At 48.0% G+C, this 21,296-nt stretch overlaps 1 protein-coding gene across 2 annotated transcripts in view; it reads right to left on the bottom strand.

Annotated features, from left to right (window-relative positions):
- MYOT (myotilin) overlaps positions 1–18,997 on the bottom strand; it is an 801,437-nt gene extending 782,440 nt beyond the window's left edge. Inside the window, exon 1 of one of the 2 annotated variants that reach the window (XM_086931487.1) lies at positions 18,813–18,997. The gene's annotated coding sequence lies outside the window, so the exon portion shown is untranslated. The remainder of the gene's footprint in view (positions 1–18,812) is intronic. The other variant, XM_086931486.1, reaches the window with a different exon arrangement.
- Between the last annotated feature and the right edge of the window lie 2,299 nt (positions 18,998–21,296).

The following is a 21,296-nucleotide window of genomic DNA, read 5'->3' as shown; positions in this document are numbered from 1 at the left end:
CTTTTTCCTTTTGGGAATCTGTACATGAGTTCCATCAACTCACTGTTTGAAGTGCTATTCAATGTGCTAGGAAATAGCAATATCTGGCTTCACAGGAGATGTATAAATCCAAACAATTAATCTGTATGTGTGTGTATACAGGACTGTGTATGGCGCTCGGCGTATACATATTTGTTTGTGTGTGTGTTGGGCTCACACCTTAAATAGAGGAAGCATCTGATCCAATAGGCCACATGACATATTTGTATATAATACATACATGTATACACGGTTCAACCCATAAATACATGATGCATTTTACCATTAGGACAGACTACGTTCCCAAAGACATTTTGTTGTGCTGCACGCCCGCTGCTGTGGTCACTGTGCGAGTTGCACTTTGATTGTTTTGAATACTGCAGGGACAACTCTGCCTTTCATCATTCCTGAATTAGACAACTGGAGTGCTGTTTAGCTGGGTGGTGGGGGCGAAACGTGGCTCATAAGCTGAGTTGTACATGTTGTAGTCGACCGTCTACTGATGCATGTGTTGCTTAAGACAGGGTGCTGCAGGCAATAGCAGGTAGTAGTGAGCAGTTTATTACAATATTCTGGCCTGACAAAAAGGGTTTCACGTGTGCCCCCGGACAGCAGAGGCTGACGCTGGTGGAAAAGGGTGGGGGGGTGGAGAGTTGGGGGGGTGGGTGTACATGCACCCCTGGATGATGGGGGGTTGGGGGTGTACAGGGCGGTCTTTACCTGCACCCCTGTATGGCAGAGACTGAAGCTGGTGGAAAGGAGTGGGAGGGGGAGAGTTAGAGGGGTGGCTGTACATGAACTCCAGGCTGATGGGAGGGTACAGGGTGGTCTTTGCCTGCACCCCTGGATGACGCTGGTGGGGGGAGGTCTTGAGGGGGGGTTCTTTATATGCACCGCTGGTGGAGGGGGCTAGAGATGTCTTTACCTGCACCCCTGGACGGCAGAGGCTGCCGCTGGCGGACGGGTGGCTAGAGGTTGCTGTGTTATAGGGTGTCCTTATCTGCTCCCCAGGATGGCTGGGGCTGCCACTGATGGGGGACATGGAGGGATGTCACTCTGTCCTGGTTCGGGTGCATCCCCCCTACCCCACATCCACCCCACGCTGTTTTCAAGTTTAGCGCCTGGCGGGCTCCCTTCAAAGCGTGCTCGGCACATGCTGAGCAGGGGAGCTGGTAACTCGAGCCCAGAAACCTGCTCTGCAAAAAATACAAAACCGTGAAACATTGTGCAGTGTGTCAATAGGAGGGTGGGCCAGGGAGGGGCGAGGGGGTATCTGCCTGTGATCTGGGCCAAAGTATTTGAAATGTATCAGGGAAAATACACAAAAATTGCCAGGTCATAAATATATGTAAAATCGCACATTTTATTGCAGTACTGTCTCTACGGATGCACTAGTCTGGACTGCAGTGCAAAGGCTGCGGCCTCGGGAAACACAAAGAGTGAGGGGCGCCCTCCAGCCCTGAATTCGCCCGAAAGTTCCTGCAAGCACTGTAAGGTGACACCACGGGTGCGGGAAGGGGCTTCCACAGAAGTCTAAACACAAGCCACAAACACAAGAAAGAACCGATGAAACGGATTAAGTGTTAACTACTGCAAAAAGAGCCCCCACCTATAACTTGGAAGAACAGCAGGAACCCTCGCCTTCCCGCAGCAGCCATGAACAAGAGCCACCACGTTTCTCCGAGGCGAGCCAGAAATGCCTCGGAGAAACGCAGTCTCATTTTGGGATTCGGGGGCGTGTTTTCGTTCTCTCCTCTTCCCATTGGCTGGAAGGTAAAATTCCAGCCAATGGGAAGAGGAGAGAAAGAAAAGAAAAAGAAAGTTAAAAACACACCCCCGAATCCACGGGGCTTGAATGGAGTGACGCCCCTCTCCTCCAATGGTTTGTCTCCGTTTAGGAAGCCAGCCAATGGAGAAGAGGGGCGGTGTTACATCTTGCTTATGTCTTGCATTTCCCTTGCTTAGATTTCCCCATTGCCTAGCCACTGTATCTGGTAGAAGGTTTGATGGCACCTTAGAATGTTTGGTACCTGACTGATCTGTGGAGAGGCAGTTGATGGCAGGCAGGCTGAGCGACAGAAGAACTGCTCCTGGTGGGGTTTTATATTTACATCTACTTATATCTTTATTATTATATTTACCTGGAACTAAGCTACAATAAATCATACCTATTTATACATACTGGATTTAAGGACTTTATTTGTTACAGGCGGGTTCAAGCACCCACACTGTCGACATAAGATCTCTCCCTGCGACTGCGCAAGCGCAGCCTACGCAGGTCTCGACCTAAAAATGGTGAGGACAAATAAGACACCACATGCTTTGCATTTTCATGGGGCACCTAGGGTTTCATACATAATAGAGAATACATATCACGATAATGATGATAGTAATACAAAAATAGTGGGTACTCTAGATAACCATTGCAAGCGCAAATGCCCCAAACACAAGGCAATTTTTTAACGCATTGTCACCAAGCCTGACTAGGACACTGGAAACCCAAGTCACTTTAGTGGCAACTATATCTTAGTATATGGTTATTATAGAGACAGGTCAATCCCCCAGGTCGATCCCTCCAGTATGGAATACAGCATGAAGTGCATTGTCTCACAGATTTTAACAATGGTCAAGGCAGTGGGGGCTGCTAGCTATATGGAGTGGAATGTACTCTGAAGACAGTATTAATATCACTCTGCTGTCCAAGAGATACACTTCAGACTAGACATGTTTATAGGAAGAATATGAATTGTGCTTAGGGTGCATGGTACAGAATACTTATGTCATACAGATTCCAATCACAACCTATTACTGCTCTCACTACAGTGGGGATGTCAGTTCCATCTTCCTCCATGTGTATGTTTCAAACTGATGCCTTGCTCAAATCCTCCTTCTAGAGCCACAATCAGGGATCTATATTTTTGTGAGAATTAAGACACAGCTTTTGACTTAACTATAGAATGGGAAGCATTCAAAGGTGTAAGTAGCAGTATATTGTGAGAAATTTGGAGGTGGAATCTGGTATCAATTTATTTATATTGGATTTTAATGTTACACAAAATCACTGAATGGCACAGCACAAACACAAATATTAAATCCCATCACTTAACACCAATGTCAGAAATTGGGTTTAGGATTGACGGGGTGGAAACCCTTCTCAAACAACAACCACAATCCTTGTCAAGGTGAAACAAAAAAGTCACACAATGTACCTGTGCTTAAACCCCCTGTTAGGTTGTCACAAAAGCAGCCAGGCTTAACATAGATGTAATGTCTGTCACTGTCTGTGATCAAGACAGTCCATCAGTCAAAACGCGTAACAACAGAGGATTAAACTCTTGCACTTAGTCAACTACCTCTGAGTGTGCGCTTTATTGGATTCTTGTGTTGAACTTACAGGTCCTGCTTAGTGTATGTATGTATGTGTATATATATATATATATATATATATATATATATCAATTCCAACATCTCCTACACACGGGATTCGAAATGACAGGACACAGCGGGGATTTCTTTCACGGTTTCTTTTAATCAGACCAGCATGACCGGTTTCGGCAAACTGCCTTTTTCGAATGCTTCTTTGTCCCAGCGTCATGTCTCCCTTTCTCTAAATCCTTTATCGGCTCCGCCTTACTCAATGGTGGTTGGCTCCCCTGCACCTCGTGCTCACACTTGCCAATAACAGGGGACTACCAGTCCCATAATGCTGCAAGATGCTGCTGTTGTGTCGGGTGATGGGGACAGGATAGCCCTAGGGAGATCTCTCTGGGACCTGCACTCAGGGGCATCTAACCCTAACTAGGCCTGACACGTGGCCCTAGAATAAACTCAGCCGGACACTGGGAATAAGTTTGCTTGCTCGGTCTGTGCGTCTCTCTCTGAACGCCCGCGCACGTGCTAGACCTCTTTTTATTATAGGGAAGTCACATGACCAACACGTCCAGCCCTCGGGGCACCGGGGGAGGACCTTCAGGAACATAACATTCCTCCTAAAATAAGGAAAAACCAAAAGACTGCAAACATTGAACACAATTCAACCATAACTTTTCTTACTCAAGAAAACGTTAGGACCGATGCCTTCAGCGTCCTTTAAATGCTAGTGCATTCAGTTCAAACATCACATGTATATATGTAAATGGGAACAGTCTTACGTAAAGTAATCTTTCAGCCAGCCGGAGGGGGTGGGTTTGTCACGTAGCTGACGTTGGGACCCCCGATGAGTTATCAGTTCCGTTCCAACCTCCACCTCGTGTCTTGGCGCCTCTCTGTCTGCCCCCTCCGGATCTGGGGCCTCATCCAGGGCCTCCGCGTCACCTCCCACTTCTTCGCTAGAACCCTGATGCTCGCTACTATGCCTGACCTCGTGCCGAGGTGTTGATTCAACGGTCGGCAACGTGGTTGCAGTTTCGGTTTGTTCGCCGCCTTGCTGGCGCCCTGGCTCGATGCTTGAAGGATGATACAGTTTGAAATGAGACACATTGCGAGTCACCCTGTCTCGTCCTCGAGTGGCCGTGATGCGGGTGCCTTTCACCCCAATGACTCGCCATGGTCGTTTTTCGTAGTTAAGTTTAAACTTGCCACCAGTTACACGATTTCTGATGAGCACCACATCGCCTCTTTTGAAGTGCGGGGCCACAGCCCGGCGTCTCTTACTGATCTTGTCACATGCAGAATTTCTTTTCTTCTCCACTGCGTGTTCATCTATCATTGCAGGTGCCCACTGGGGGTGATGAGGAATGGAGTCAGTTATTACCCTTCCTAGGAGGAGATGTGCGGGGGCCACCCCAGTTGTGGAGTGCGGGGTCTGGCGATAACTTCGGAGGAACGTGAAAATGGCCATTTCCACTGACTGCCCCTTGTCATGAGCAATACGGATGACCTTGTTCAAAGTCCTCATGAATCTCTCGGCCTCCCCATTGGCTTGAGGCCACCTCGGTGTGATGCGCCTATGACGTGTTCCCAGAGATGAGAGATATTCAGCAAAGTCTTGACCCTGGAATGGCGGTCCATTGTCTGTTCTGAGTTCCCTCATGGCTCCATGAGTGGCAATGATTTTTTCTATTTTGGGGATGACACAGTCTGCACTGGTGCTGGTGACAATTTCGACTTCAGGATATTTTGAGTGGTCGTCTATCATTACCAGCGTGTGTCTCCCATCCGGAAGGCTGCCAAAGTCCATACTGACTCTCTCCCAGGGCCCTCGTGGCCTGGGTTCCACAATGATGGGGGCCTCACGGGGGCTGTCGCCCGTGACTTGACAGGCCGCGCACGTTCGCACCACGCTCTCCACCATATCATCCATGAGCGGGAACCATACCTTTGTCCGCAGCCGGGCCTTCGTCTTGACCATCCCCTGGTGTCCTACGTGTGCCAGTTGAATCACTCGTCCTGTCAAAGCCGTCGGGATTACCAGGCGATGCCCTCGCAGGAGGCACCCCGCCGCGTCTTCATTTAGTTCAGCCCTCACGTGGTACAGACTGTCCATGATTTTCTGAGCCTCCGGTGTGAGTACTTTCCAGCTCTCCTTGGCTTTCTGCCAGTTGGCCGTTCGGAGCAGATCCTTGGCCCGCTGTATGCAGGCATCCTGAGCCGTGGTGCTCACGACCTCTTCCAAGGATATGGGGCGCGGGCATGATCTGGCCACGACCCACTGTACATAGGCTTCCGTCTCTTCTGCCTCATCCATCTCCTCAGGGGTTGCAGGCCTAGGGTGTCGTGATAGGTAATCCGCCGGATTCTTTGCCCCTGGCTGGTACTCGATGGCGCAATTATATTCTTGCAGTTGTAAGATCCACTTTTCAATTCTAGGGGGTGGCTTGGAGGAGGTGCCTGAAAACAGAGCCAGCAGCGGTTTGTGGTCCGTCACTACTGTGAAGGGCTTGCCATATACGTATAAGTGGAAGTGCCGACATCCCCAATGTATTGCGATGGCCTCTTTCTCGATTTGGGAATATCTTTGTTCTGTGTCCGTGAGGGACCGGCTGGCAAAAGCAACAGGGGCCCAGTCTACCTCATCTCGGGCTCTCTGCATCAGAACGGCCCCCAGTCCCGCCGGTCCGGCATCTACTGCAATGAGGGTGGAGTGTCGTGGGTCAAAGAACGCCAATGTGGTGTTGTTGGAAAGTGCGCTCTTAATGTCTTGAAATGCCCTTTCCTGCTCAGGTCCCCAGTTCCATGGGGTGGAGTCTTTGGTTAGTTCGCGCAGAGGGAGAGTCAGGTTGGCTAAGTCCCTTATGAAGCGGCCACAGTAATTTACCATCCCGAGGAAGCTTCGGACCTCCGTGACTGTGGTGGGCGGTGGTGCATCCTTGATGTCTTTGACCTTGTCAGGATCAGGGTTGACGCCGTCGGCTGAGAACACATATCCGAAAAATCCTAGTTTGGTCTGAAGGAATTCGCACTTGTCTCGGTGCAGAGTGAGTCCGGCACTGCGGAGCCTGCGGAACACCTGCGCCAAGCGTTGGTTGTGTTCAGGGATTGTTCTTGCGTGCACCATGATGTCATCACTGACATTGATCACCCCCGGTATGCCAGCAATTAGTTCCTGGATAACATTCTGGAAAACCTCGGCAGCACTGGATATCCCAAAACTCAACCTGGTGTACCTGCGCAGTCCGATGTGGGTGGAGAACGTCGTGATGTTCCGGGACTCTTTGTCCAGTACAAGTTGATGGTACCCCGCCCGGAGGTCCAACTTGGAGAACCACCTGGCCCCGGCCATCTCTCCGATCAGGTCATCGATCGTGGGGGTGATGTGTCGTTCCCTTTTGATGGCAGCATTGGGTAAGCGCATGTCCACGCAAATCCGGACCGCTCCAGGCTGCTTTGGCTTCCTCGTGACCACGATGGGTGATACCCAGGGGGTGGGACCGGACACCTTCTCGATTATCCCCGCTGCTTCCAGCTTCTGCAGTTCTTCCTCAACCAGTGGTCTCAAATGGAACGCAACACGACGGTGTCGCAGGGCCACCGGTTGAACAGTGGGGTCCACATGCAGATGTATTTCCCGACCCTTGAAACAGCCAATCCCTTCAAATAGGTCAGAAAAGTCTGCAATCAGTTGCTGCACCGATTCCTCATGCACACCAAACGCAAATGAGACCACCCCCAGATCCTCTGCCGTCCGGCAACTCAGGAGCATACCTTGACCTTCTTCCGACACAAAGATGTTGGCTCGCGTGATTTTGTCCCCGTGTCGGACCGCTGCTTTAAATTTTCCCCGGATGCGGAGGGGAACGTCCTGACCGTAGGCAAAAACGGTGATCGGAGTGGAGCAGAGGCTGGGAGGAGTAGCCATGTCTCCGTAGAGGGATGCACTCATGAGATTTATCGAGGCGCCCGTGTCAACTGTCGCCATGATGTCCTGATCGGCCACTTGTATGGCGCACTGTGGTAGTGTCCTGGTGCGTCTGGTGGCAGTGCCGATCATGTGCACCTTGTGTACGGATCGCTCCTCCTCGTCATCGTCCATGTCACTGTTGCTGGGTTCTCCTTCGGCGCCTTCGGGCTCAGCCACAGTGTGTATTGTCTGGCGAGGCTTGCCGAACTTTTTGGACCGGCACACTTTTTCAAAGTGATTCATTTTCCCGCAACCGGAGCATCTCTTGCCCCGTGCTGGGCACTCTGGCGCCGGATGTCTTGGGCCGCCACAGTAACCACATGACTGCGCTGAAGCTCCGCCCTGCGGAGTTGTTGTTCGTTTTGCCCATTTGGGCTGTGGGCGGACTTGTAGTTTATTAACCGGCTCCATTTTCATGTTGGCTTGTAGTGCTGCTTCCATGTGGGCTGCCCTGGCCTTGGACAGCTCCTTTGTGCGACCCAGCGTGAGAATGTCTGGGAGAGGCTTCCCCGACTCCTCCAGTATTCTCTCGCGTAGCTTAGCAGAGGCGCATCCCTGGATTATCTGGCCTCTGATCTCTTCTGTGATGTCCTGAAATCCACACGTTAGTGCTAGTTTCATTAGCCTGGAGTGATAGGCATCCAGCGACTCGTCTGGTAGTTGCCGCGCTTGCCGAAAAATGAATCGTTCATAGTCTTGGTTGGCCATGGGTTCAAAATGCGCGTTGAGTGCATTGATTAGTGTGTGATGGGTTTTGGGAGTTGCCTCCGTGAGGGTCCGGGCAATAGAGTGGATGTCCTTGCCACCAAGATGGAGAATCATGGCGCGCTTCTGTTCCTTATGGACCTTGGTGGCCTCGAAGAATATTAGGAGCCTGTCCACCCACTCCTTCCACTTTGGTGCGAGAGTGGAGGGCGCACCCTCCACCACAAACGGTTCAATGGGCGGAATGGTAGCCATCGCCCTGGACGCTCTGGAGTATGTCCGTGGGCGGCCCGGAGATGATCCGAGGAGGCACCCCGATCAGTGCGGATGGGGCGTCGAATGCGCTCGGGCGAGGTAAATTCCACGGGCCGAGTGAATGATGGCCCTGGCGCTCCAGCGTCTGGAAGTAGGGTGAAGGCCCGGGACGGGTCAGCACCACGTCCCCTCGAACAGCTGGGCAGGACCGGGCGCCGACCGGAGTGCCTCGCCAGGCGCGCCGAGGTGCGATTCACACACGTGCAGCCAAGCACGGTGCGGCACCGGGCGTGGAGGGTCCACAGAGGGAGCACCTCGCGCGACCAATCAAACTCCTGTGCGCAGCAGGAAGGTGCAAGCCAGCGCCGCTCACCTGTCGAGAACCAGGGATCAGAGTCGTTCCTCCAGGCGAGCAGAGCGGGGGGTGTGTGGTAGCAAGGCACGAGCACCGCAGGCAAGTGGGAGTGCCCGCAGCCGCCTCACCCCAAGAGGGACACACACACACCCCGAGCGAGGGATCGACAACCACCCTCGTCGCCAATTGTTGTGTCGGGTGATGGGGACAGGATAGCCCTAGGGAGATCTCTCTGGGACCTGCACTCAGGGGCATCTAACCCTAACTAGGCCTGACACGTGGCCCTAGAATAAACTCAGCCGGACACTGGGAATAAGTTTGCTTGCTCGGTCTGTGCGTCTCTCTCTGAACGCCCGCGCACGTGCTAGACCTCTTTTTATTATAGGGAAGTCACATGACCAACACGTCCAGCCCTCGGGGCACCGGGGGCGGACCTTCAGGAACATAACAGCTGCCTTAGTGCAGTGTAGTGCGGGAACATGAAAATCGTTAAAGTCTTTTGCCCCTACTTTCATCCACCAACCTCCGTGCTTTTAAACAGTTCTTTTTCTGCGCAACACACTTGGCAGCACTTTCAATTAAAGTTCGTTGTTTCATATCCAATGACTCATCGGAGGGTACGGTGGAGGGCCAGGGAATTAATCCGCTACCACAGTTACCATCAAAGAAAGTCCCATGATTACCTGGCCACAAATCTGAAAGGGTCCTGCATGCGCATCGTGGGTAACGCGCTGAACATCAATTCGAACATCTCCTCCACACGGGATTCGAAATGACAGGACACAGCGGGGATTTCTTTCACGGTTTCTTTTATTCAGACCAGCATGGCCGGTTTCGGCAAACTGCCTTTTTCGAATGCTTCTTTGTCCCAGCGTCATGTCTCCCTTTCTCTAAATCCTTTATCGGCTCCGCCTTACTCAGTGGTGGTTGGCTCCCCTGCACATCGTGCTCACACTTGCCAATATATATTATATACATATATATCTGTCAATGGTCACAGGAAAGCGAAATATGCAATATGTTGAAAAACACCTTATGTTACAAAGTGGTTGCAACTTCTACAAAAATTGACCTTCGGTGAGGAAAAAGCCATTACGATTCAATTGAAGTGACTGGGGGTGTACTCCATTAACGGACTGGAACATTATCCTATTGGTGGTGATATTGAAAACAGGTGGCCGTCTACCTTGATTTCTGGAGAGAATGAAAACTGGATTATAATTGCCCATTTGGGTGGTTTATTATTATTGAACCTAATGTTCTTTTGAATGCCGTGAAAATGTTGTCAATAATAACTTTTGGGACGGGGTAATGATGTCGAGTGTAAAATGAAATATAACTAGAGTAGCGAATTTAAGGAAAGTTGTATGCTATTATGCGGCCACAATTTTGAATGCAATATATAGATACATTGTTGCTAAATTAGGTCAGGAAAGTTTCCATTTGAAGGTTAACATACCACAGATTAGTGAAGCTTTGCGAGTTAATTGCGGCTTTAAGACTATTTAAATTGATATCGTGTGATACAGTACTGTTATGCGCGTCTGCAACATGCCGATATGACTGAATATTGAACTAACATAAATATTAAGGAGCAATTAAAAAAAAGGTTTACCCACAAAGAAGTGTTGTTGGAAGGAGTCAGAAGATGAAGGATGTGCTGTAAGTAGAAGTCATACTCAGCAACATATTGCATATTAGATATTGTTGGAGTTCTGTGCATCTACATCGTTTCTTTGTGAACAAAAAAGTGACTTGAATAAGTTGTTATTGTGGAAGCAAAGTAAAACAAAGGCACAGTGCTATTCACTAAGTGCCATTGTGCGTTCATTTATGACAAACTATGGAATCCAAACAGCAAGCCATTCCTAAACAAAAAAATCCATAAATTAGAAATTAACCCCTTCGCTGCACGGAAAATTACGCTGCGGTGGGAGGAGGGCGGAGCTGGGCGTAGCGCTCCTGTACTGAGGACGGCTCCCAGCCGTCATAAATCACGGTAGGCGTGTGCTCATGACGCCCGGGAGCCGTCCGAACTCCGCCCACTGATTAATTCCCTCGCACAGGCAGGGAATTAATACTGCGTGGGCAGAGCGGCAATGTTCGGACGGCTCCCGGCCGTCATGAGCACATGCCTACTATGACACATGAAGGCCAGGAGCCGTCATGAACACCCAAGGTGTTAAAGTGATGGGTCAGCAAAAAAAATACATCAAGGAAATCACAGTGGGTCTCAAAATATATATCACATCTGCAGTCTAACAGAAGGAGCATTCTATGTCCTATCTTTTAAACTTAATGGGACGAAAAATAGGACAACGTAGCCTCCTTGTAATGTCATGACCATGATGGACAACACTTCTAGGCAATGACAAACTATGGAAAACACCTGCAAGCTAATGGCTGAAGGGTGGTGACCCAAAGCCCACTCTCTCTGTAGTTCTTTTTGCGCTGTTTGAATAATTGATAACAGGAGGACAATCAAACGCTACAGATGTCTGTAGGCAGACCTTGAAAAGGTAGCTCCTTTCACAAGCTCATAGATGCTTTAAAGTTTCACAGATTTTGCTTACATAGATAGAAGACGAATTGTATTTTCTGTACCTTTGAGAACTGCAACTGGTAAACAGGAGCATCCACATAGCTGCAGATTCAACATTATCTTTCTTATGACGCAAAACATCGGAGGTGAAAATTGTGCTGATACGCTCGACAGGCATTTTTGCACCATCTTTACTATTGTTACTGTGTAAGATTTCACCTACTAAATATCTGAGAAACGTTCTCTTCGCAACCCTTTTACAAAGCCAAAGCACCTAACAACCTTGTTTCGGTTGCAGCCTCTTCATTGGCCTCCCACTAAAGCACCTTTGCTTCATAGACATGATCTCTGCCTTTTTTTCCAGATTACCCCAGCACACCCTTACATGACTATTCCTATTTATAGCTGAGTGCCTAGGATCATATAGCTGGGCCCTGTACAAATTCTGCACATTGGTATTCCTAACTATCCATGGCATGTCGATATCTCTTGTACATGCTGTTGGACTTGGCCCTTTTTGCAAGGTCCTCCCTGAACGTTTAGCCTTCCTCCTGTATTTTTTCTGACTTGTTGGTGGTGGTTTTAGGACTCTGGGCACTTTATCACTGCTGATGAGTGCTAACGTGCATGTGTTCTCTACGGTAAACTTGGTAGATTAGTCTACACCTGTTCTGCTTATTTAATTTACCTGTCAGTACCTTGTACAGTGGAATCTCATATACCCAGGGCCAGTAAATTAAATGCTACTTGTGGGCTTGGAGCGCTGTCTGTGCCACCCACCAAAGTAGCCTTTCAAACCTGTCTCAGGCCTCTGCCACTGCAGGGGCTGTGTGCGCAGTTTACTGCTGCTGTGATGTGGCACATAAAGTAGTTGCCACGTCTGTGACTCCCCATTTACTACATATCAGTCACCCCTAAGGTAGGCTCTAGCTAGCCCTATGGGCAGGGTGCGGTGTAGGTAGAAGGTAGGACATGTGCCTTAACTGTTTGGCATGTCCTGATAGTGACAAACAGCCTATTTGGTTTCTCACTGCTGTGAGGATACCCTCCCATAGGATGCATTGGGAATTCCCTGATATATGCTCCACTGGTAAATCCTGACATGAGGGGGTAGCTTGATCAAGTTTGGTATGTTTGGAACCTGTACGATTCATATACCCCGCAATATAAGAACACTACCCCAGTTAGACCCCCTCCAGTTAGTAGTTCAATACCATAACCAGTAGTTACCACACTAGCAACAAAAGGGAAGGAGATATATCCTCATGTGAAAAGACATGCAAGGTTGGGAGACATCGTGTATGGCAGCAATTATACTATGTATTAGAAAAATTCCAATTGAAGTTGTGACCATGGTTCCGCAGATTGGAAGCACATATAACAATGCTAATTCACATGTATATTCATACAATGTGTTTCTCTAAAGAAAATGCTAATAAAAATACTTAGCAAAAAAAATAATTTGGTATGTTTGGAACAGTGGTGATAAATGCTGCGTAGTGGTGTTAGCGGATTTATTATTACTATTTTAGAAATGCCACTTTTAGAAGTAGGCACTTTATAGTGCATTTCGTCCTCTGCTAGGATGTGTATTGACTGTCTGGCTTTGGAGTGACAGGGGCTAGGGAGGTGCAGTGGCTCCAGGGAGTCTGGATGATTCAGTGCTAGGCTGAATAGGCCTGGTCTGCTTTTAGAGTGGTGGGAGGAGTAGAACCTGCACCTGAATAGGGCTGTGCCTGCATTCCACAATGATGGCTCCGCCCCCCTGTGGAGTGTCTGGGGCCAGGGCTCACACTTACACTGGGGAGTGCTGTGCACTTGCAAAGTGCCCCCCAGAACTGGTTTGGACTGGGCTCAGAGCCCTCTACCAGTAGGGAACAAAGACTGTTAGTACTATAAATATTGGGGTTGTGACCCCATGTCTGAGAGCTTACTTGGAACTCGTGGAGCTGAAACACTGTGTGGACTGCAGTGCGCCAGGAGGAACTGCCATTGGACTTTAATGTTGAGGGAAGGACTTCAACTACTACCGCCCAAGCCTCTGTGCTGGCCTGCCAGTGCCCAGCTCTGCCCTTGCCAATTCCTAGAGAAGAGCGCTGCCTGCTCTCTTGAAGGAGGATACAGGCTGAGCGCTTCATATTTTTCTGTAAACCAGTGCGTGGAGCACTCCAGGACTGCTGTACCCAGTTCTCTGGTCCCCCTTAAGAGGGACCGTAGCGCTGAGTGAGAGCAGGAGGGGAGAGCTGAGGGGAGAGCTAAAGGAAGCGGAACGCTTTACCCTCGTGTTGGCGAATCGATGCCGATTTCTGCAGCCGGGGCTCTGCTGAGTGGCCCTGGGCTGCTACCCCATAAGGTGTAATGGAAGGAGCCAAGTTGACGTAGACTTCGCTCTGAACACTATTGGCCCTACAGAGGCAGGAAGTCAGGTGGAGGATGCCTGGTCGTGGGCGAGGCTCCTGTAAGGAAAGGGAGAGACTGCGTGCTGCCTGAGCCTGTTTGAGGGCCGGGCTGGTGGCGAGAATGAGTCGGAGCCTCATGGGCTTTTAGTGCAGTCAAGAGGAGGGTCTTCTCACCAGCAAGAGACAGAGGAGACCCCGGTAATGAGCCCTGTTGTATTTTCCCACATTTCCGGCGTCGGAGGTGGCTGCCTACTACAAGTTGTAAGCGGGGTGGCCTAGGGAGGTCGCCCTGCCAGAGTGGACAGTGTGTGTGTCCCCCATCCTCAGGGACCTGTGCATGCCACATTTATTGTTGGCAGTCCCCACCCATTACCCCCCCGCACGCCTGCAGGACTGCCGGGCCATTTCTTCTGAAAACGGGACGGGTGAGGTCTTCCAGCCCTCAGGGGCGTTTGCATGAAAAGAATATGGCCTTGCTTGTTAGGGGCACGGCCTGTCCCATTGGCCTAAGCCCTCACTTTTGAAAAGGGCAGTGCGGGCGAGCCCAGAACAGGGCCCAGAGTGCATTATTGCAAAGGGGGAGCGGAGACTCCTGAACTCCAGGTTGGGTGGAGAGTTACAAGCCTCCTAAGGTTATTTGGCCCGCTGGCCAGTTATAAGCGCTATGCCCTGAGGTGATTATGCATTAGGTGATACATTGCCAGGGTCCTGGCACCCCATGTACTGTGTCATGATTATATTGCCCTGATCTAAAGGCATAGGGGGTCCTTTTACTGCTGGTGATATTGGGAGGATATACCTAAAAAGTGCACACTTGAAGTGTTTCCTAGGGTGAACTGCTAATTATTTTTGCATAACGTCTGGTGCCAAGTGCACTCTTACCAGTAGTCACTGGTTGTCCTCACTAACTGTGTTATTCATGATGTTATTACAGTGGCCTAGCGATTTATGTAACCCCGGTAAAGTCAAGAATAGTGCCAGTGGCAAAGTGTAAGATATGTGATTGTGTTCTATTGTGTTTTTATGGGTAATACGGAGGCTATTTTTACATAACCTTGTTTGGAGTCTCTTTTGTGGTGTACCTAGTGTGTCGCTGCTGTGTGAGTGTGTTGCGCAAATGCTTTACACATTGCCTGTGGGATAAGTCTGACAGCTGTGCCAAGCTGCCAAGGGGGTGAGCAGGGGTTATTTTGGGTGTGAAACTCCCTTACCCTGACTAAAGTTGTGGGTTCTGCCTGGCTTAGGTGTACACTCTAGCCAACCAGAAACCCCATTTCTAACACATGCCATGCCACTACTGTTAGCGCCAGGAAGCCTGATCTGGGTAGCCGTTTGAGCACTACCAAAACTAATAACATAACCTAACTACACCCAACCTCATACGCCACTGTGTTCCTTCTCTGACCTCCTATTAGAAGTCTCCAAAGTACAATGCAATAGCTCTTAGTTCAGAACCATACTGCTAATGGGTTTCAGCCCTGGAATGCCAGCCCACAAGAGCCTGATGCCAGCTTCTCGTTTCCACATTCCAAAACCCGAGGCCAAAGTCCACTTCTTTCAGTGTGAGGCTCAGCAAGTCTGTTGTTACCTTTCCTCCTTCTTACCCAATACTCTTCTAGTCCTGGACATTGTGAATATTTAAATAGTGTTCAATGCAAATTACCTGCTTGTTCCCTCTGTGTCCTCCTTGCTCATCAATCAAGACCACAAGCCACTGAAACCATTATGTTCACATGCACTGTACTTGGTGCCTTTGCACACAAAATAAACAAATGCAAACAAAAAAGTTATACCCTGGTACCATCGCTGTGAATACATGCAGCAAAAGTCAAATGTAACCATTCATGACCTATCACTGCACTAGGCAATGAACCATTAGTTATAGGTAACCTTCATTACCCGGATTAAGGTCCTCCTCATCCCAGTAACACCACCATGAGGTGGTCCCATCTCCTCACAGGCAATTAACACAATAAGCTTTTTTTTAGCTTTACTGAGTTCATTCGCTTTTGTATGGAACTTTTTTTTTATAACTTCCTCTGGCTGCAAGCATTTACGATACTTCACCAATGCTGTTCACACTGTTTAAGCCCTATTCACTGTCAAGATAGGAACTCTTCCCAAGGAAAAGGCAGACAGTTTCAAACAGTATGCTGGAATATTTGCTTTTTATTACTTAGCTTTGTTAAGCAAATGCTGTAGCCGAAGAATGTTTGCGGCATTTCCTAGTCATGCCTCAGTACCTTTCTTTGCAATGTGTAGGCATCATCGGATTGATTTTTTCAACTTAATCTATTTGGTCATTATGATTAACTTCTAAGTGTTGTAATAAACACTGTGCGTATGACATATGTGAATATAACACGAGCTATGCTATATTCTACTACTAAACAGGCAGCCACAAGTGCAGTTGCCTTTCAGAAAACCGGGTCATGATTTGAATGGTGCTGCAGGTACAGTACACCAGGCACAAAAAGTTGTCAGAACTCCTCTAAACACATAATATTGCTATATTTGACTACTCACACAATTACAGTTAGCAGTTAAAAAAAACTTGATTTGAATGGTGCAGCAGTGCTGGAGCCAAAATCTCCAAGGACCCACTAAAACCAGATAATTGCAAAAATGTTAAACTAAACAGGCATCACAATTGCAGTTAGGCAAACACAAGGAGATGATTGACGGAGTGCTGAAACTTTTCAGACACTCACCACCAGTCACAGATCTGGGTTGAATCCATCATCATTCTTTAGTTCGCTTTGCCACCCCAGTTCAGATACAGCTATATGCAAATCAGTCTGACCCTGTGCCTCATGGGAACAGTCCATCACAAGTGCGGTTGCCTTGCGGATAACAGGGTCATGATTTGATAGGTGCAGTGGCACTGGGTCCAAAACTTGTCCAAACGCATTTAAACACATAAGATTGCTATATTTGACTACTTAACAGGCAGTAACAATTGCAGTTAACGTGAAGTTAATAGGGGCTGGATTTAAATGTTGCTGCAGGTGCAGTGGCAGCGGGCCAAACGTTCTATTAACTCCACTAAACACCAAATATTGCTGTATTTGACTACTAAACTGGCAGTCACTAGGGCAGTTATCTTGCAGGCACCAGGGTCATTATCAGAACTCCTCTAACCACCTAATATTGATATATTTTACTATTAAACAGGGAGTGATAATTGCAGTTACCTTGCAGTTGAAAGGGGCTTGATTTAAATGGTGCAGCAATTGCATTGGTACCAGGGCCTGAGGTTGTCAGAACTAAACACCAATTATTGCTATATTTAACTACTGAATAAGAAGTCACAAGTGCTGTTACCTTGCATGCACTAGGGGCATGATTTGAATGGTGCAACAGGTGCAGCAGCACCTAGCCCAAAAGTGATCAGAACGCCTCTAAAGACATAATACTGCGATTATGTCAATTAATCCTATTATTTCCTTCTTTCATTTCATTTTTCAAAATGTTGCTGTTACTTACCTGCACAATGGCACTAGTAGCAGCTCAACAATTACCTTTTCGTACATAAACAAGTCATAATACTTTAACAGACTTTCTGTAGCTTATATTGCACAACTGCTCAGCAAGCTACAATTTACAACAAAAACAGCTTATTATTAATCACATACGTGACAACTAATGCATTTACCAATGCTTGTTCCATAGCTGCCAAAATGGGGGGGGGAGGGGGGTAATCCAGGGACACTTTGCAGCACAGCTATCGATTTCTTACATTAAACTTTACCAGACCCCTCTGCCCAACCCAGATAATTAGCGTACTATGACTCTGCCTACTTATCACAGTGCAGATTATAGGGTCTACTCAATAAAGAGAAAATTGTAGGGAATTGAGATAGGAATTTCAAACTTAAGGCCAAGGTTGCTGAGTTGGAATAATTCTCCCATTCAGCTGCATAGGAGATTTTTTCCAACTCGGCTACTTAGGTCCCAAAGTTTCATATTCCCATTGCAATTGTCTTAGCTGGGCTGGAAGTGCAATCACTGGGGCTGGAACTGAAGTGCAATCACTGGGACTGTCCCGGGATAGTGAATTACCCGGAACAGCCCCCTATTTGCCGGGACTGTCCCGGCAAAAACGGACCGTTGGCAGCTATGTTGACTTGTTCCCTTTGCTCCTTTTCTCTAACTTGCTATCAAAGTCTGATAATGACAAATGAATTCCTGGTTCCCAAAATTGAGAGCGGTTGCCCACCACTTCTGACCATAGGGACAAATCAAGCATTGCAGACACACAAGAGTAAACATCAAAGGCTTTACAACTGAAGAGAATACAGGCAACATACTATTTATACTGGTTGATGCGAAGGTGAATACATTTGTGAAAGTAATTTGCATAAGTAGTAAGTTACACACAGCAGAATGATCTCGGAGAGTTCACGAAGCAAGAAAGGCATACAAGGGTCACAGGACAGACACTTTATAGATCCCACAGCTCTGCTACATTACTTTCTCGGTTTCCATTGATAAACCAGAACTACTTTCACCTGACAACCAATTTTGAAATCACACCTACCACGCCATATCACGGTTAAATATCGAAGTTAGAAAAGCCATTTAGTCCAAATATTTAAACAATACTTCAATTAACTAATTTACTGTCTTGAAATTAAGGGATACGTAAAGCACCCTCTACTTCTGAGGGGACCACAAATGAATTCTACTCCGAGCGCCCGCCAGTCCACGGAGCAGCATGTTATATTTAAATTAGATCATGCATAACGAGGGTTCTGGCTGCCTTTATCCTTCACTCAAAGGCTCCATGTTTTAACACTGTAGGCGCTAATTCGTTTGGTCTCTGGGGCGCAGAGGCTCCTTCCCTCGTAGAAATAGTTCCCCCCTGAGGTCTAATTTTACCGCCATGGATGGACAAGCTTGAGAAGAGGAACAGGTGGCGACCAATAAATCAGCTCGCACGTAGCACGCTCTTGCCAAGGAAACTTTCAATGAGAATTTAAAGAAAACCCAACACACGTTTCTGTTCCTCCATTACGTGATTTTCCACAGCACACACAACCTCTAAATCAAATTGCGCGGGTAAATGAAAGGGGTATATTCCGCATTTGAGCGTTCGTTGTCTCAGATTAAATGCTTTGTTTACACAGAGTTCCGACCCCCTTCATTTCCTCCGCCCTAAGTGCAGAATAAATGGTTGAATTACTTGTTGGTACATACCTGTTACTTTTCGTCCAATGTGAAAATGTTTCTCCTCAGCTCTTGTTGCAGCTGGGCCCGAGACAGGCCGGCGCGTGACGGAGGGTATTCCCTGAACAATCCCAAACACACTGGACACCGAGAAAGCACGCGCGCAGGGCTCGTCATGGTCTGAGCCCCAGCTTGCTGCAGTCCCCGAAGCCACCGGGCGGCACGCGAATCGCCAGGAAGTAAATCAAGCCAGTGACCTCACAGGGCACTCGGATTTCTGCCGGCTGATTTCAGCGCTGGGTAGGAAAGCACTAAAAGTAAACAATATTTGACTTAAATTATGTACTTTAATATTTTGAAAACTAGACGGACGTGGTGAACAACTACAAGATATATTTATGGTAAAGTCTTAAAGCGTAGGTCCGTTGTCCCGAGACCGTACACGAGAGCAGCCTTTGTACTGTAGATGGTTAGCTATGGCCGAGTTCAGCTGGCTTGCTAGAGCTATGCGGCTGATGTTCATGTTCTGTCCGACTCTTTCCGCCAGACCCAGTTTTTCTGCTATTAACACTGCGCGCAGGAATTTTTTCAACCAGTACAATACTTCTAATGCTACTAGTAGCATCCTAGATTTCAACGTGCTTTTGGCTACAAAAGCCAGGAGTGACTGAAGGACTTATTCAAGCTGGGCAACCACTAGGCCTAAAAGAAACTAGCACTGGCAAAGCCAATAGGTCTTTTCTATACAAGAGGAATTGACTTTGCCAATATGTTTTAGCACTGTTGTATACCTGAGTGGCTGCTGCACAGCATGGCAAAAGTTAGCAGGGTAAAGGAGAATGGCTTGGAGTATTATCAAATGGAGTGGCATAGAGTGGTGTATAGTAGAGTTGAGTGAAGTGGAGTGTTGTGGAGGGAGGAGTGTGTCATAGAGGGGAAGGGCGTAGAGTTGATTGGTGTAGAGCTGAGCACAGTGTCATTTGAGTAGAGTGTCATGGAGTGGTGTAGAGCAGAGAGGAGTGGCATATAGGGTGTTGTGTAGAGTGGCGTACAGCAGAGTACATTGTCATAGAGCGTAATGGTATAGAGCGGAGGGTAGTAGAGTGGAGTAGTGTGTCTTAAAATAGAGTTGAGTAATGTGGCATTATAGGGAGTTGTGTAGAGTTTCGTAGAGGGGCGTAGTGTCGTAGAATTGCATTGGGTGGAGTAGAGTACTGTAGAGTCGCATAGAGTGAAGTGCATCAGTGGAGCAGAGTTTAATGGAGTTGAGCATCATAAAGTGAACTATTGTGGATTGGAGTGTCGTACAGTGTAGTGTAGTAGAATGGAATATAGAGGCCTAGAGCGAAGTGGCGTAAAGTACAGTGGTACAGAGTAGATTGGCAGTGAGTGCATTGATAGAAAGTAGCCTAGAATGCAGTGGCATAGAATAGAACCGTTCAGAGTGGAGTGCAGTGGCATAGAGTGCAGTGACATAGAGTGCAGTCATACAGAATAGAGTGTGAGACTGCAGGGTTGTAGAGTGCAGGGTAATAGAGTGGGGCAGAGTAGAGTAGTGCAGTGCAGAGTAGAGTGAAGCCAGAGAGCAGTGAAGTAGAGTACAGTGGTGCAGAGTAGACTAGAGTGGTGTAGAGTGCAGTGGTACAGAGTGATGTAGCAAGTAGTGGCATAGAGTAGAATGTTGTAGAGTATAATGAAGTTAAGTACAGTGGTGCAAAGTATTTGGAGTAGGTGCAGTGGTGTTGGAATCATCGGTTTTGAGTAAAGTGGTGTAGAGTGCATTGGCATAGAGTGCAGTGGTTTAGAGTACAGTGACATAGGGTATACTGCAGTCGCATAGAGAGGTGTAGAGTTCCGTAGAGTGCAATGACATAAAGTTCAGTGGCCATAGAACAGATTGTTTCAGAGTAGAGTGGAGCGATACAGAGTAGAGTACAGTGGTTCAGGGTGGAGCACAGTGGCATAGAGTAGAATGATATAGAGTAGTGTGGCACAGCATTGATTGCAGTGCCATAAAGTGAAGTGGCACAGAGTGGAGTAGAGAGGCGTAGAGTGCAGTTGCGCTGAGTAGATTGTTTCAGGGTAGAATAAAGTGGTGTTGAGTGGAGTGGTATAGAGTAATGGTGTAGACTGCTTTGGCATAGAGGACAGTGTTGTGGCGTGGCCTAGACTGGAGTGGTGTAGAGTGCAGTGTAATAGAGTGCAGTGGTGCACAGTAGATTAGAGTGGCATGGAGTGCAATGGAGTGGAGTTCAGTAAAGTGGTGCAGAATAGAGTAGACTGGCATAGTACCAGAGAGTGCAGTGCTGCAGAACAGAGTGCAGAGAAGAGTGTCATAGAGTGCAGTGGTGTAGAGTGGCATAGGGAGCACTGATGTAGAGTGCAGGAACTTAGAGTGGTGCAGAGTAAAATAACAAAGTACAATGGTGTACAGTGGCGTAGAGTGCACTGTCATAGAGTAGCATACAGTGGCATAGAGTGGTGCAGATAAGATTGGTATAGAGTGCTGTGGCG

Source organism: Lissotriton vulgaris, chromosome 7, assembly GCF_964263255.1.
Source record: "Lissotriton vulgaris chromosome 7, aLisVul1.2, whole genome shotgun sequence".
Lineage (NCBI taxonomy): Eukaryota > Metazoa > Chordata > Amphibia > Caudata > Salamandridae > Lissotriton > Lissotriton vulgaris.
This window is presented reverse-complemented; position numbering and strand designations above follow the sequence as displayed.